The 15,701-nt window shown below is 42.6% G+C and overlaps 1 long non-coding RNA gene across 1 annotated transcript in view; it reads left to right on the top strand.

Annotated features, from left to right (window-relative positions):
* LOC306793808 overlaps nt 1-4,392 on the top strand; it is a 5,553-nt gene extending 1,161 nt beyond the window's left edge. The window contains exons 2-3 of the long non-coding RNA XR_013772900.1: nt 3,766-3,900; nt 3,981-4,392. This is a non-coding gene — a long non-coding RNA (uncharacterized lncRNA). The remainder of the gene's footprint in view (nt 1-3,765; nt 3,901-3,980) is intronic.
* Nucleotides 4,393-15,701: the final 11,309 nt, after the last annotated feature.

The following is a 15,701-nucleotide window of genomic DNA, read 5'->3' as shown; positions in this document are numbered from 1 at the left end:
CTGGGATGTTTGCTGAAATTGATTGGATGTGGCACAGCCCTACCTAGAACATGTTCCACCAGCTGCCATGGCTTTCAATATGTTTCTCTCATTGAGAGAGACATCGAGCTGTTCTCAACTCCCTTCTATTTGAATAATGAGTCTGTTCGGCTCAACATACGTGAGCAAACATCTCTGTTAAATCTGAACAAAAGCACATTGAGAACCAAATTTGATTGATTTTGCTCACTTTAACACACTAGGGGTGAGGCGATCGGACCTGAGTGGCCCAGCCCTTGGTATATTTTTCTGTATGTGGCCCTCAGTGAAAAAAGTTTGGACACCCCTGATTTAAAGGAAGATGAACCTGTGGAGGTAGGAGTCAGGTTAGTTCTTCCCCCCTTTCTTTATGCTAACTTACATTCATTGCAGTTTCTTGCTACATAACTAGAGCGAACACACGATAGTGGTATCAATCTTTAATCAAACTGTGGGTAAGAAAGCGAATAAGTGTATTTCCACAAATTATGAACGAGGACTTTAATCCCTTTCCCGCTCATAGCCGCTAATGAGCGCCGGCTCTGGCGTTTCCCTGGTTGCCATAACAACATGGTGGAATACAGCGCTTTGCTTTGGAGCCAAAACGGCGATGATAATAACACCGCCCGCTGTCCTCTCTTTGCGCCTGATCCCTGCGCTCGAACGACCGGCCCGACACAGCAGCAACAGTTTGCTCGGGGTCTGACACCGCAGCCACATATTGTCGAGAGGCCAGCAGTATCCTGTCTGCCTCCTCTGCCAGCCCACGGTAATCCTTGGTGCGCACAAACGGCGAGGTGGCCAACGCCGTGCGCACCGGCATCGGGAGCTGCCGTAGGAACAGTTGGACAAAAAGAAAGGCGGTGTCACCTGAACTGAGCAGTGCCAACATATTCTCCATTAGTTCAGTAGGTTTGCTGTCCCCCAATCCGTTGAGTGACAGCAGGCGATCTGCGCGCTCCTCGTCAGATAGCTGAAACAAGCGCAACAGCTGTGTTTTGAGAGCGTTGTATTTCCCCAATGGAGGTGGATCTCTCAGCAATCCCATCATCCGGCGAGTAGTGGAGGAATCCAACGCCGCCACCACATGATAGTATTTAGTATCATCCACCCTGATCCCGGGGAGGTGAAACTGTGCCTCAATATGTTGGAACCACGGGGCTGGGTCATGTTGCCAAAACTCGGGCAACTTGACTGTCGCTGCATACACGGCAGGAGCGACAGCAGCTGTGTTACCCTCACTATCTGACATTGTTCAGATCACGTCGGGGTCACCACTGTGGAAGCGTGTAAATGAGACGAACAGACAGGAGTATGGAGTCTCTGAGATTTACTTCCAAACTAATTAACCGGCATACAGGTACAGGTGCGTTTCTATGTACCCTCTCAGGCTCCGCCCATTACCACCCAACCAGTGTCCATTCTGAGGTGAGATGCCTCCATCTAGTGTTCACCACAAACTGTAGAATAAACAACTAAATACAGAGTCACTACTCTGTTATAACAACACAGTCTCACGGAGATGGTGAAATAGTCACGAAATACAATCTACTGGTTTCATGCACAGGGACATGAATTTTCCATACCTTTTGTGTTGTTCGGAACAACATGACGTTAAAAAACAAAAGTTAGGTTTACGCAATAAAACCACGCAACTAGTTTTCGAAAAACCATCACGAACGTAATGTTTACACAACAAGACAATAAAACCACAATGCGCTGTCTTACACTGGTCTCGTGCTTGATGGTCCTGTGTTTGTTGGACCCATCCACGTCAATAAACAGACTTTTTGGATATTAAATACTACGTCACTTCGTCTGACTGTTGCTTAGTCACATGGATGAATTTGAATTGCGTGTCCACCACCAAAAAGGATTTTCGACTTTAAATTGCCTTGTTGCGAAAATATTCTCGATAAATCATCTTGCCCTGCCTTTAAGTATGCTGGGACTGATGTCAACAATAAACCACAATGCAGGCGGCCAGTGAACAGTTCAGCTCATAAATTTGCTGCAGTGACTCCTACTCTTCAATCCACTGGAGGATGAAATGTGGCAGTTGTGCCTGCAGCTATGAGATACAATTAATATTACAGTGCAACCCCCAAAAGTACATGCTAAGCAGGTAGGATTTTTGAGTGTTTTTGTTGAGCAGTATGTTCACTCTAGAGCCTCACTGGTTCCAGCTACACCGCTGGAACCAAAGCACCATTTCTTACCGCACTATGCAGAATCCATGCTTCATTTTTGGTCCACTAATTCAACATTTTTAAAGCAATCACACATTTTTCCGGCAGTGTGCAAGGAAGCTGCATAAATTCCTCGAACGTGAACAGTACTCCGGCAGAGAGACTCCAAATTCTGCAAGCCTATCTTCAGGCAGTCTCATCGCGCAAAGTCTTCAAATGCAGCAAGCGGATGAATTTGAAAGGCCTTTTATTCAACCCTGGCAACCAGGAAGCTGTTGAGCTCAGATGCATCCATGAGGCCGCATCAGTGACACGCGCTGTTACTTACGAAGGCACCAAATAGCAAAAACAGTGACATGGGGTACACCTTTTGAAAAAATGAAATGATGTTGACAAAGTCATCAAATATTAATTTTTACCTTGATTTACACTTCCTCCTTGGGTCCGGTCTGTCTTATGCAGTGACGGGCCGTGTATTTTATAGCTGGGCCTTCAGTGCTGTCCTACTACAGGTGAACCACCTCCTAATAACCTCATTATGACGCCACAGCTACGCTTATTATTTGTTTCGAGAGGTGTAACAATACACATATTCAAATTGAACCATTTGGTACGAGGCTCACGGTTCAGCATGCATTGTGAACCGAACAATACGTTTGAAAATTACTATTGCATTTGGAAAATGCAGAAGCTTAAATTGTGGGAAATAATTTGGGCCATAGTGTACTAAACAAAACACTGAAAATGATAGAAAACACCAGACGGGGTTGTGTGAAGGATGTGGAGAAGATTATTTATACAACTGATTTATACTACTGATTTATGCAACTGATTTATACACCTGATTTATATAACTAAATTTCACAGTAAATTTGTCGGAGTAAATTTGACTCAAATTTAAACTTTTACTCTAGAAATAACATTTGGTCCTAGTCTAAATAGAGTAAAATCTACTCTTGCCTCAGAGTGGACTTTGAGTTAACGATTGAGAGTATTTTTTACTCTATTCAGTGTTTTATATTTAACTCTACATGATGATAATTTACTCTATGTAGCATAAAATGAAAACAACTCTACCAACATTTTACTCAATTTAGAATTATGTTTTACTCTACATGAAATTATGTTTTACTCTATATAGAACTAACTTTCCCTCTATATAGAACTAACTGTCTCTCTATAGAACAAAATTTCACTGTGTATAGAATTGAATTTCCCTCTATATATGGAACTAAATTATGATTAAAACCTGTGAGAACTTACTCTGCAAGGTTATCATTAAACCCAACAAGTTAAATATATCAGATATCAGTATTTATTTACGAAAGCACACTTTATTATATGTATAATAAATGTGCAATATATCAAAACATATTTTACAGAACACATTTTGGACCTGTAAAATAACATTTTGGCCTTTTCACTATGACATCATTGTCAGGATCCCTGTCTGACCCATTGTGTGTTTACCTCTGTTTCCCCCCCCCCCAATCTCCTCTCCATGTGTCTGTCATTCCCCTGTTTGTTTTGTTATGCCATGTGTTTGGTGTTTTCTCAGACCTGCCTCCAGACTCCTCCCATTGCCGCCGCCCTGATGGATGCACAGCTGCGGACAATCTGGCTCTTTACCCGGCAGCATATCAACCCTGGTCTTGCAGGCCTGGGTTGTCAGTCCGTATTGTCTTCTGCCTCGGTAGCCTCCGCCACGTTCCGTGAGTTGAACCCCGTTGTATCTTCCTGAACTAATCTCTCTCCTCTCTGCTACGGGTGTAGAGTACTGGTCGATCTGCGTACTCGCCGGTGTCGAGCCACGGGACATCACACCGTCGATCTGCAAACCCTCCGGTGTCGAGCCACGGGACATCACACCGTCAATCCACCTGCCCTCCGGTGTCGGACCACGGGCTCCACACCTTCACACACCTTCAAAATAAAATCTGTTACATCGGACTCTGTCTCCTGTGGTCTTGCGTTTGGGTCCTACCCGTGAACTCCCGTGAGAACCATAGGAAACAGTAAACTAACTTGCGTCATCACACCTGTATGACATTTGTATATTAAATGCTTTGTAACAGAAAATCTCTTTCACAACAACTACATGAGGTCCCTCTTTTGTCCACACAACTTTATAAGCATTAAAATGCTCATCAAGACACACTGTTTGCAGGGCAAACGTAACAAACAATAACCTCATCTTTCAGAATAACATGGTGGATTTTGTGAAAAACTGGCATCTCACAATGGACTTTCAAAGAAACGAAAGTTACGAATGTAACTACGGTTCTATGAATCTGTTTTTATTGGAGCCTCGCCTGCCATCCCTTTGTCCCTTCTCTCACCCCCATTACATCTCCACCATGGTATTTATCTTATATTATATACATGTTTATTTATTTATTTATTTATATTTTACATGTTCATATATTTATACTTGTCTTTCACGTGTGATTTTAATATATTATGCATGTTTTTATTCACCCGTTGAACTAATTTAATTGTGTATTATTGTTAAATTATTTATTTATATTTTTAATTATCTGATTATTTATTTATTTATTTTAAATCTTCCCAGGTTGGAGATGCATCCTATGTCCTTCCCTCCCCCCACAGGCAGACGAGGCCCATTTTTTAGACTGAAGTTGGATAGGGTTATTTGGCATCATTTTATACATTTTTCCATTTTTGTATGTTATTTTAATATCCCCCCCCCCTTTTTTTAAAAAAGCACTTATTACTTATTTATTTTTTTTAAAAGCACGTATCTATTTATTTATCTTTTTAAAGTTTTAGATGTGTGTGTGTATATACATTTATTATATGTTAAATTATCTTTTTATATTTATATAATTATTGTGCCTTTTAACCTCCCTTCCCCTTTTAGCATCTCCTCTCCGTCTGTCCCGCTGGCGGTTGCTCTGCTGTCAGGCTGTTTTTAATAAAATTGTTTAATTGTTTTTTATTTCATAGGGTTTTTTTTAAAGCCTTTTTAAAAGGACAGCCCCCTTGTGCCAGTGCCCCTCGTGGCCCTCTTAGGAGGGCCCCGCTCCCAATTAAACCTAAGCTAAACCCTAAACCCAACCCTAAACCCTAACCCTAACCAACCCTAACCCTAACCCATTAAATGGTGTAACACTGCTGCCCTCTAGTGGTTAAATCATGTAATGTTCATGATTCATTAAATGGTGTAACACTGCTGCCCTCTAGTGGTTAAATCATGTAATGTTCATGATTCATTAAATGGTGTAACACTGCTGCCCTCTAGTGGTTAAATCATGTAATGTTCATGATTCATTAAATGGTGTAACACTGCTGCCCTCTAGTGGTTAAATCATGTAATTTTTCATGATTCATCAAATGGTGTAACACTGCTGCCCTCTAGTGGTTAAATCATGTAATGTCCATGATTCATTAAATGGTGTAACACTGCTGCCCTCTAGTGGTTAAATCGTGTAATGTTCATGATTCATTAAATGGTGTAACACTGCTGCCCTCTAGTGGTTAAATCGTGTAATGTTCATGATTCATTAAATGGTGTAACACTGCTGCCCTCTAGTGGTTAAATCGTGTAATGTTTATGATTCATTAAATGGTGTAACACTGTTCTAGTGGTTAAATCATGTAATGTTCATGATTCATTAAATTATGTAACACTGCTGCCCTCTAGAGAGTGAGATACATTTTATATGGTTTTATAGTATATATATATACATATATATATATATAGATAAATACATATACATTTTGTTTATGGAGTCAATGTTCAGCAATAAAAACATTTTGAAAATGTCAGTCAGTCTTCTCGTTGTTATTCACATAAAATGTCATGGGTGGTCATGCATTCCGGGTGTACCTACCAATGTCTTGTTTGTCCTACTTGCATTTGGGACTTGGGTTTCGACAGATGGGTAACGAGGACAGACGGGTAACGAGGACAGACGTGTAACGAGGACAGACGCGTAACGGGGACAGACGCGTGACGGGGACAGACGGGTGACGAGGACAGACGGGTAACGAGGACAGATGGGTAATTAGGACAGACGGGCAGCTAGGAATGCAAACACCAAGTTTCAGGAGGCTAGCACCAAGTACCCAACAGCTATATACGATCATCACGCCAAAAGTCTGGTATCCTTGCTATTACCTAGTCCTAACCCCGAACCGAACATGACCTAACCCTAACCTCAACCACTCCCAACCCACCAAGACAGGTCCAGACACTAAAGCCAAGCCCAAACACACCTCTATCCTAATCTCAACCACTCCCACCAACCAAACACACCCACAAACAGCTCACCACATACACACACATGGAAAACATGGATCAGGCCGCGCATTCACGCTTCCCAAGGTCCTACCAGCACCAAACGGCTTTCTATCCAACCGCAATCACACACTTAGTGGGGGTAGAGCCCACTCACAAGGCTCTAGGACCTTCCTATCAAAAGTCATTCCAAAAGGGTTCATGAAACTGTGGTTATCATCCCTTATCCTATCCTAACCCTAACAGGGTATATCGTACATTTATATATGTATATATACAGGCACGTGCACAGATAGACCCCTAGTGGTGCTCAAGCACCTGCCCTTTTGCCCTGGATGACAAAAGTGCCCTTTCTGCTGGTGCCCAATTTTTTATAAATATAATAAAATAAAAATTACTTTTTCTGTCATCAATTCCCCCCAAATGTGTTTCGATATCTGACGGGGCATTTATTTGAGTTCTTGTGAGAATTTCGCCCCGACATGCACCGCGGCGCCCACAAGCCTCCCACGCGCCCCTCCCTCCTCCTCCTTCACTTACTGCCTACTGCGCGTGCAGTGCTGAGCGTCAGGCTAAACGGCTGAAGCCAACTTCTTCTCTGACCCGGAGCATCAGACAGACAGGTAATGACAGTGCAATACCCCGACGTTGTTTGGTGATAAATTAACAACAACAATTAGCGCCGCTGAAAACATTACGTCGCAACTGGTCCGACGTTTGCTAAAAAACAAACAAAAAAAACCCCTCACGAAATCCATGATTTAAAAGCCTTGCCCAGTTGTTTACTGACGTTTGTCATGTTTAATGAAGAGAGAGGGGAGAGAGGCAGGCAGACATTAATTATTTTAATTATTAAAAAGAAAGGTAGGTCTTAAGTTGAGCTACATGACAGTCTGGTGAGGTATTGTGGTAGGCTATAGGCTATTATTAGTGTAATGCTGCTTATGCTTCAACTGTCAGAAAACAGTAAAAACATGGGTGTGTACTGTGTTGTCAGCTTTAGAGAGATATGTAATGTCTTGATTATTATGCACAACATTGATTTATGTCATTTAAAAAAAATTGCAGCATAATGCCAAGAAAAGAGAGACTACAAAAACAGAAGGACAGGGAAAAGCAGCAAGCAGCTCAGGGTAGCAGCTCTCTTTTATCTTGGATCAGGCCATCAACTATTAAAACAAATGAGGGAGAATCAGAAACCCTACCTGGTCCAGATGAGCCCACCACAGATGAGGAAGGACAGACAGAGTGTAGGACTGAGTTATGTTCAGGGGCAGCAACAGAAACAGTTTTGCCTGAGGAGATGAGTGAAGAAGAGGGTGAAGTGACCGCAGCTCCCTTTACATCACAGCAAGGGCATATGGAGGAAAGAGCTGTTGATGAAAGTGAGAATGCAATTTCAAAAATAGCCACCATGCCATATCCTACAGATCCGTCCCATGTTGAAGCATTTCACATCAGGTGCAATGAGAGTTACATTGCTATGTGCTGCAGTGTAGGGCCCTGTCAACCAGAAATGTTTTTTCCCAAAAATGCTGAGGGGCGGTCATTCCAAAAGCATTGGTTTTCTGGAAATGTGTGGCTGGAGTATTCCCCAAGTGCTGATTCAATGCATTGTTTCAGTTGTCGGCTTTTTCTACCTGAAGATAGATATAAAAGCAGAAAGGAATGGAGAAATGGGATCAGAAAATGGAATACTGCTCTTGAAAAAATTACAAAATTACAAAAATTACAAAAATTGTCACAGAGGTCCACATGACAAGCATGGTGAGGTGGACCCATTACAAACAAAAGGCACTCCAGACTTCATTTGAAGTATCAGATGTAAAGGGAGTGGAAGCCAGAGAGCGAGAGAGGCAAACAAACAGAGAGATACTGACCAGGTTAATAGATCTGACAGTGTATCTCGCAAGGCAGGGGCTAGCATTTCGAGGTGATAATGAAAGTAACTCAAGTCACAACCGTGGTAACTTTCTGGAACTCGTTCATCTTTTTTCCCGCTATGACAGTGTGCTGAAGGTGCATACAGAAAATCTTGAAATAGTGAAAGTCACCAAGAAAAGGCCCCAGGTATCAATGCTGTCAAACAGAAGCCAAAATGACCTGATCACAGCACTGGGTACCTACGTCAGGAGGGAGATCCAAAGAGAAATCCAAGAGGCTGAAATGTACTCGATTCTCGTGGATGAGACCACTGATGTTTCCCACAAAGAACAGGTGTCATTTGTAGTGCGATATGTACATAAGCAAATAAAGGAAAGGTTTCTTGAAGTTTGCAACGTTGATACAACAACAGGCCAGGAGTTGGAGAATACTGTAGTCTCCCTTCTACAGAGGAATGGTCTGGAGCTCAAAAATATGTATGGCCAGGGCTACGATGGAGCAGCCAACATGAGTGGCATGTACAAAGGCCTTCAAGCCAGAATACGCACACTCAATGAGAAGGCCCTCTATGTGCACTGTAAAGCACACTGCCTAAACTTGGTCCTGGTTGAAGCCTCCAAATCTAATAAGCACTTTGTGACCTTCTTCAGCCTCGTGGAGAAGCTGTATGCCTTTTGCAGTGGCTCCTCAAAACGCCATGCTGCTTTAGTTAGATTGCAGCAATCACTGCATCCAGAGGGACACATTGTGGAGCTGAAGAGGCTGTCAGATACCCGTTGGGCTTGCAGGGAACAAGCACTGAAGGCCCTTCAGAGAAATCTGGAAGCTATAATGATGCTCCTCAATGAGATCTGCGAAAGACATCCACCTGACCTGGCCCTAGGGGATGCAAAAATGTACAAAAATGTGATTAACTTCGCATTCATTCTCTGCATGGAAATCACCACCCCAGCATTTGAAGTCACTGCTCTTGCATCAAATGCTCTGCAAGAAGAAAGCCTGGACCACTCCACAGCCTACAACCTAATTGATGGTGTAATTCACACCATACAAGCATTGAGGTCTGAGGAGAAGTTTGCCGAGATATTTCAAGCGCTCCAATGCTGAGAGGGGGCCTTAAAAAAGAATGAAAATAAGACCACCAGCTGCTTGCTAAGCTTGGCTTGTAAAAAACGCGCTGAAAATGTAATAATTAATGAAGTCTTTGTGTTCAAAATCGCTGTATCTGCTGTGGGATCCCCCCGGAGCAGATATGGCACCTGTGGGAGGTAACCCAGGCCCTATGGTGCACCCAATGCTACCTGGGGCAATTCCCGATAGGAGCAGCCAGCGGCATCTTCTGCAAGGGACGTACCCCTTATATACCTGCAATGAATGTGGTCGACTGTATGGAAGTAGAGATAAAGGCAAAAACCGTGTGGAGTTCCGCTGAGAGAACCTCACCAGGGGTCCTGTTCTACACTGATGGTATATACTGCCCAGTATATACAAAATGATGGGCGTACCCTGATGGCACCCGAGTGTCTACCACCCACCTCACCGATGGCCGCTTCGTCGTCATTGGACCACGCCTGCCCAAGGTGCTGTACCGCGTACCAACTCCAGAAGAAGATAACGACGCAGCAAGCAGCACGAGTGTGGAACACCGAGACATGGGCAGCCAGACGGAGACCGTAGGAATAATACCAAATCTGATGGGGATGTGGGGATACGACGAGGATTGCGGAGAGCTGGTGGAGGTTATCCCTGAATGATTAGCAGTTTATCGCGGGACCGAGGACGAAGCATCAACCAGCCCAGTCCCTACCCCAGCTTCCCTCTCCCCAGACAGCATTCTGGACCAGAATGTGATAGCCCTAGTACTGAGCCTGGACGAGCAGCTGAAGGATGCCAAAGATGACAACGCCCTCCTGGATTTCCAGCTACCAGTTTCAATCCTCATTTTCCGTATTGATACACGGGTACCATCTGGTACACTGCCAGTTATTGTTCAATATATATCTAAAATACAACTGCTGATGTGGCAAATTAAACACAACTCTTTCTGTGCATACAGACATGTCAGCGAATGTAATTTGGTGTAAAACAATAACAAAAACAAGCCAAACTGAAGTAGTAGTTTTGAAAAATGTCTCCAGATTAGTCATAGTTTGATGAGTAATGATGAGTAATGAGTAATGATGAGTAATGATGAGTAATGAGTAATGATGAGTAAAGATGAGTAATGATGAGTAAAGATGAGTAATGATGAGTGATGTCATTTTCATGAATATCTGCACCCTTCAGCACTTTACTGGCATTGTCACTTTTTTATGCTCTTAAACAACGTTTCAGGCAGAGAGGAGGCCAAAAGTGGATTTTGTGAAAGTAAACATAGTTTCAAAGATTTTCTTCAGAAAAGTGGCTCAGGACAGTTGAGTTCACAGTCTGATGTCATTTTCATGAATATCTGCAACTTTCAGCACTTTACTGGCCAGAGATGCATTGTCACTTTTGTATGCTCTTAAAGGACGTTTCAGGCAGAGAGCAGGCCAGAGTGCCTACCTCAAGCGAAGGAGTTCAAGTATCTCGGGGTCTTGTTCACGAGTGAGGGTAAGATGGAGCAGGAGATCGACAGGCGGATCGGTGCGGCTGCAGCAGTAAAGCAGGCGCTGCACCGGACCGTCTTGGTGAAGAGGGAGCTGAGCCGGAAGGCAAAGCTCTCAATTTACTGATCGGTCTACGTTCCTTTACTCACCTATGGTCACCAACTCTGGGTCGTGACCAAAAGGACAAGGTCGCGGCTACAAGTGGCCGAAATTAGTTTCCTCCTTAGGGTGGTCGGTAGGGCTGCAACAACGAATCGATAAAATCGATTCTTAAAATAGTTTTTCATTATCGATTATCATTATCGATTCGTTGTGTCGCGCGATTATTACACCACTCAATAAGTCGCGGAGATGTTTAAGTATAAAAAAAAGAAGCAGAGCGCAGGTAGAGGAAAGACCATCGGAGAGACCCGTAACGTTCTGAAACATGGCGGAGGCAGAGAAATCAGTACGACCTAAGTCGTCCAAGGTGTGGGAGCATTTCACACTTCATAAATTGAAAAAGTGTGTTCATTGCAAGATATGCAAAAGCCCACGGAGCACCATGGTGATGATTCAGCACCTAAAATGTAAACATGTTGGAGTCCTTGATGAGGAGGAAGGGGTTCAACAGCAGGGTAAGTCTACAGAATCCTACTTTTGTTCCGTTTTGAATTGAGGAACGTAACGTCCCTCCAGTAGCTCTTCTGGTGCTGGTGTTTACTCCTTATCCAGCTTGACAAGCATGCCAATTTAGCGTTCGCTCGTTAATATAACAGTAGTAAAGCAGGGCTGGTATAGTTTGCAAGACTAAAGACACGTTTTTATTCACTCGCCTTTTTTGGCCCATTCATTTTTCAATCTGTTGTCATGTATATATATTCTGTGCTTTGTCCCATATCGGTTATTGTTGACAAATATATTTGTGTGTGTTGTACTTTTTAATTGGAGATAAAACGCAGCTGAATTTCAGGAGCAAGACCACACCTCAGCCACTCGCCCACTTCCGGCCACACTCCTATAAATACCTACCCACTCTAAGCCTCGGCACACTCGAGTTTTCTGCACCCCACCCTCCCTCCCTCTTGTTAATGGTTATCTCCCCCCATAGTCATCATGCTCTCATCCCATGGAGATCGGGGGTCTGCAAGGCCCGGGAGCCGCAGTGGATCCTCAGCTAAGCCTCTCCCAAACCGCATCAGGCCAAATCTCCATCAACCATTCCTCAACACTCCAAACAACCGACGAAGGCTCGCTCCGGCCGAGGTGGGGGCCTAAGCTGGTGAATTTCATTTAAAAGTTATTTTATAGCACTTGGTCATCTTAAACTGTGTTTAAATGTGGTGTATAAATTAACTTAACTTGCACTTACTACAATGATGCTAATAATTTAATGAATAAGCCTCAAGTGAACTTGTGTGTGTGTGTGTGTGTGTGTGTGTGTGTGTGTGTGTGTGTGTGTGTGTGTGCGTCTGTGAGTGAGAGTTTGTGAGTGTGTGCTGTCATAACCCGGCTCCTAGGCCATGACAAATACGGCGGACACAACAGATGATGGTAACGTAAAATGTTTATTGAACAAATCAAGGAATAGTTAAAGTTATGAAGTGTGTCAGTCAATAACATCAGTAGTGTCAACGTGGATGCATGTGGGATGAAGTGTGAGTGTTGTCAGCGAAACCAAAGGAAACCGAAACCAAAATAACCGGCAACAACTGGCTGGGAACCCTCCACGCACACCGGAGAGTAAACCCGCCCGAGCAACGCTAGAGCAGGGTTTTATGCCCTCCCTGTTCCTGGACCAGGTGCTCCGCATCAGGTAATCTGCTCTCTAGGAACAGAGGGACAAAAGCATACTTGCAGTGATTAGAGACAGGGGCCGTCACAGTGCGTCTGTGAGTGTGTGCGTCTGTGAGTGTAGTGTAGAAAACAAGTTCTGAAGTTCAAACAAAGTTAGGTTTTCTGATTTGTATTTTTCTTTATTTTTTACAAATTATTTATTGTTCTGACAGCTCAGGTCCCTTTAAACAAAAATATACATGTTGTATACATACATATACATGTGTATGTTTTTTGTGTTAGTCCATTTGTTTTTTTTGTTTTTTAATCATTACTTTAACAGCTCAGGGATGTTCAAGGAGCAACCTGTTTGTGCACTTTCTGAAGATCAGTTCTGTTTTTGAATAAAGGGTTGGAAATTAATGTTTTTTTTTTTTTTTTATCCAATTCATCGATTCATCGAAAAAATAATCGCCCGATTAATCGATGATTAAAATAATTGTTAGTTGCAGCCCTAATTAGCTGTATTGAACACTATTAGTGATAAAACAAGTGAAATATATAGTTATATAGTATATTAAATTAGAATAGAACAGCGCAACAGCTGGTTCCAAAAATGAGAATTTGGCTTTACCCTGTGGAGACTTCAGACGTTGTTGTGCTATGATAGTGGAGTATTTTTAGGCTTGGATCTGCATTATTTCAAAGAAATAATATCAATAAAAGTGCTTTTCTTTCAGGTGAACCTGAAACTTTTCAATTTGAGCTGTGTGCCATCTTCATTGAATATTAACCAGTAACACATACACTATTTACACATCTGAACACATCTCACAAGTGTTACCTGTATTATACCATCAAAATGATTAAAATAGACCTTGTAGTTACAGATCTACACTCTCTTTAGCATGGGTATGCAGAGGCCTAAAAATAGGGCTAGGGCTCAGAAGGTCCGTTCGGTATGAGGCTTACGAACTGAACAATACATTTGAATAATACTAGTGCATTTGGAAAATGCAGAAGCTTAAATTGTGGGAAATCTAGTCGGGGGACTTTGCTCAAACTGGCAACCGACATGACGTAACAGACAGCTGTAATTAAAAAACAAAAAAAACAAATGGACAAACACAAAAAACATACACATGTATACAGTCACTCCGACCCCGGAAGATAAACATTCTACACGCGATGCTAAACTAGCTTAGCGGAAAACAATAGCAGCAAACAGGCTACACTCTCCCCACAGCATTTAGCTGTTCTCTACTGATTCAAACAGGGCTAAAGCAATCGCCATTTCTCGGACCATCATTCTTGCTTTGTTAAAGAAAACAGCCCAAACAGAGAAGCTAATGTCCGACCCTAACTCCGTGATGACGGGATGCTTCGTAATTAACGGACAATGATGCATATAGTCAGAATCAATGTAATGAACACAATGACAACAACAAACTCACAAGAACCAGTCACATATATTCATATCACAACAAAGCATGACACATCAATCCAGCAACACTGCAGCGCTAAAACAGTATTCCACCGCACACGAGCCATATTATTCACATCAGAGGGAACAATATTCACCATATCATCAAAACGACACGATAGACAAATGAATACAGTAGTAACGCTACTGCAGAGGTAAAAACACAAAAGCACTTCACTTACCACAGATGCTATTCACTTAAAGACAAAGTCCATCCTCCTTTCTTTGTTAATAAAGAGTTTAATGACGCGGTTGTACAGAACATCGGTTCAGTTCCGTTCCAGTCAGAGGTCCTCCTGCGAGCGTGTTCATTGAGTTGTAAATCCACTTGGGTCTCTCAAAAAGTTTTCAAAAGCACCGTAGTTTGTGAGTGTCCTGTCGTGGTGTCTTGTAGCTGCCTTGGTTAGAGTGGCGTAGCTCCAAACAGCTCCAAACACCAAGACACTCAGTTGCAAATAAAACACATTCCCAGCCATAAAATGTGCAACGCTTGTCCTATGCTGAAATACCATTCGTACAAATCCTTTTCCATGCTGGGTCAGGGCTGCTAGCTGTGGGGTTGAGCGACCCTGTCCAGCTTTTCCTCAAATGTCCTTGAGAAATCCGTTTCTCCTCCTTCAGCCATTTAGTGTTAAAAAAATAAGGCTCGGTAAAAAAAAAAAAGAATCTACATCAAGCAAAATGCTAAAAATGTCATGTCAATGTCATAACTTCTTACCTATCTTTCAACATGAGCTCTTACTACTAATACTAATTTATGAAAGCTGCTTCAGCTTCAAAACAGTCACGCTAGCCCACTGACCAATCACAGCGCACATTAATGCTGAGCCAGCTGCACGTTAATGCTGACGTACTTGTAGGCCAGCTAGAAGGCTCTGGCATGTCAAAGAATACGCCCAACATAGAATAGAAAGAATACGTCAAACTAAAGATCTCATTGGTTGAACACTATAACAATCAACAATATGGTCCCCATTCACTTAAACTGCAAAGGGATTCATTTGTGAGGCTGCAGGCCTGGGGCCTCTCTTCTTACCTAGAGACACAGAGGTGAAATCTGATTGGATAAAATCTCTACTTAAAACAAGCTGCACTGGAAGCAGAGCAACTGAGGAAGACAGTAGCTGTGCAATGAGAAAATAAGATAATGGGTAAAATATTTTGATAAGTTATAATACATGTAGTGTATTTATGAAAAATTATAAAATTATAAAATAGCGATAGTGTTGTGATTCTGTTTAGGCCAGCAGAGAAGGCCTTGCTGGCCCTGGCGGCCCACCACTAATATATATATATATATATACATAACCCCTCGTTAAAATATGTATCTTTTTTATCTGTTCAGCAGCAACACAGTAGATAAATGCTAAGTTCATTCAGCGAGTTGTATCTACTATTACCAGTAGATGGTAGTATTTGTCTTTCACATTTATTGGGAAACCATTATCTCTCTGTAAACACCGCCGCTTTCAGATCAGACTCTGAGGCAAGCCCCTCCACAGCAGGGCACAACACCCACTCAC

This window comes from Melanostigma gelatinosum, assembly GCF_949748355.1.
Source record: "Melanostigma gelatinosum genome assembly, chromosome: 20".
NCBI classification, from domain to species: Eukaryota; Metazoa; Chordata; class Actinopteri; order Perciformes; family Zoarcidae; genus Melanostigma; species Melanostigma gelatinosum.
The sequence above is the reverse complement of the archived record's forward strand: the minus strand, read 5'-3'. Positions and strand labels throughout refer to the sequence as shown.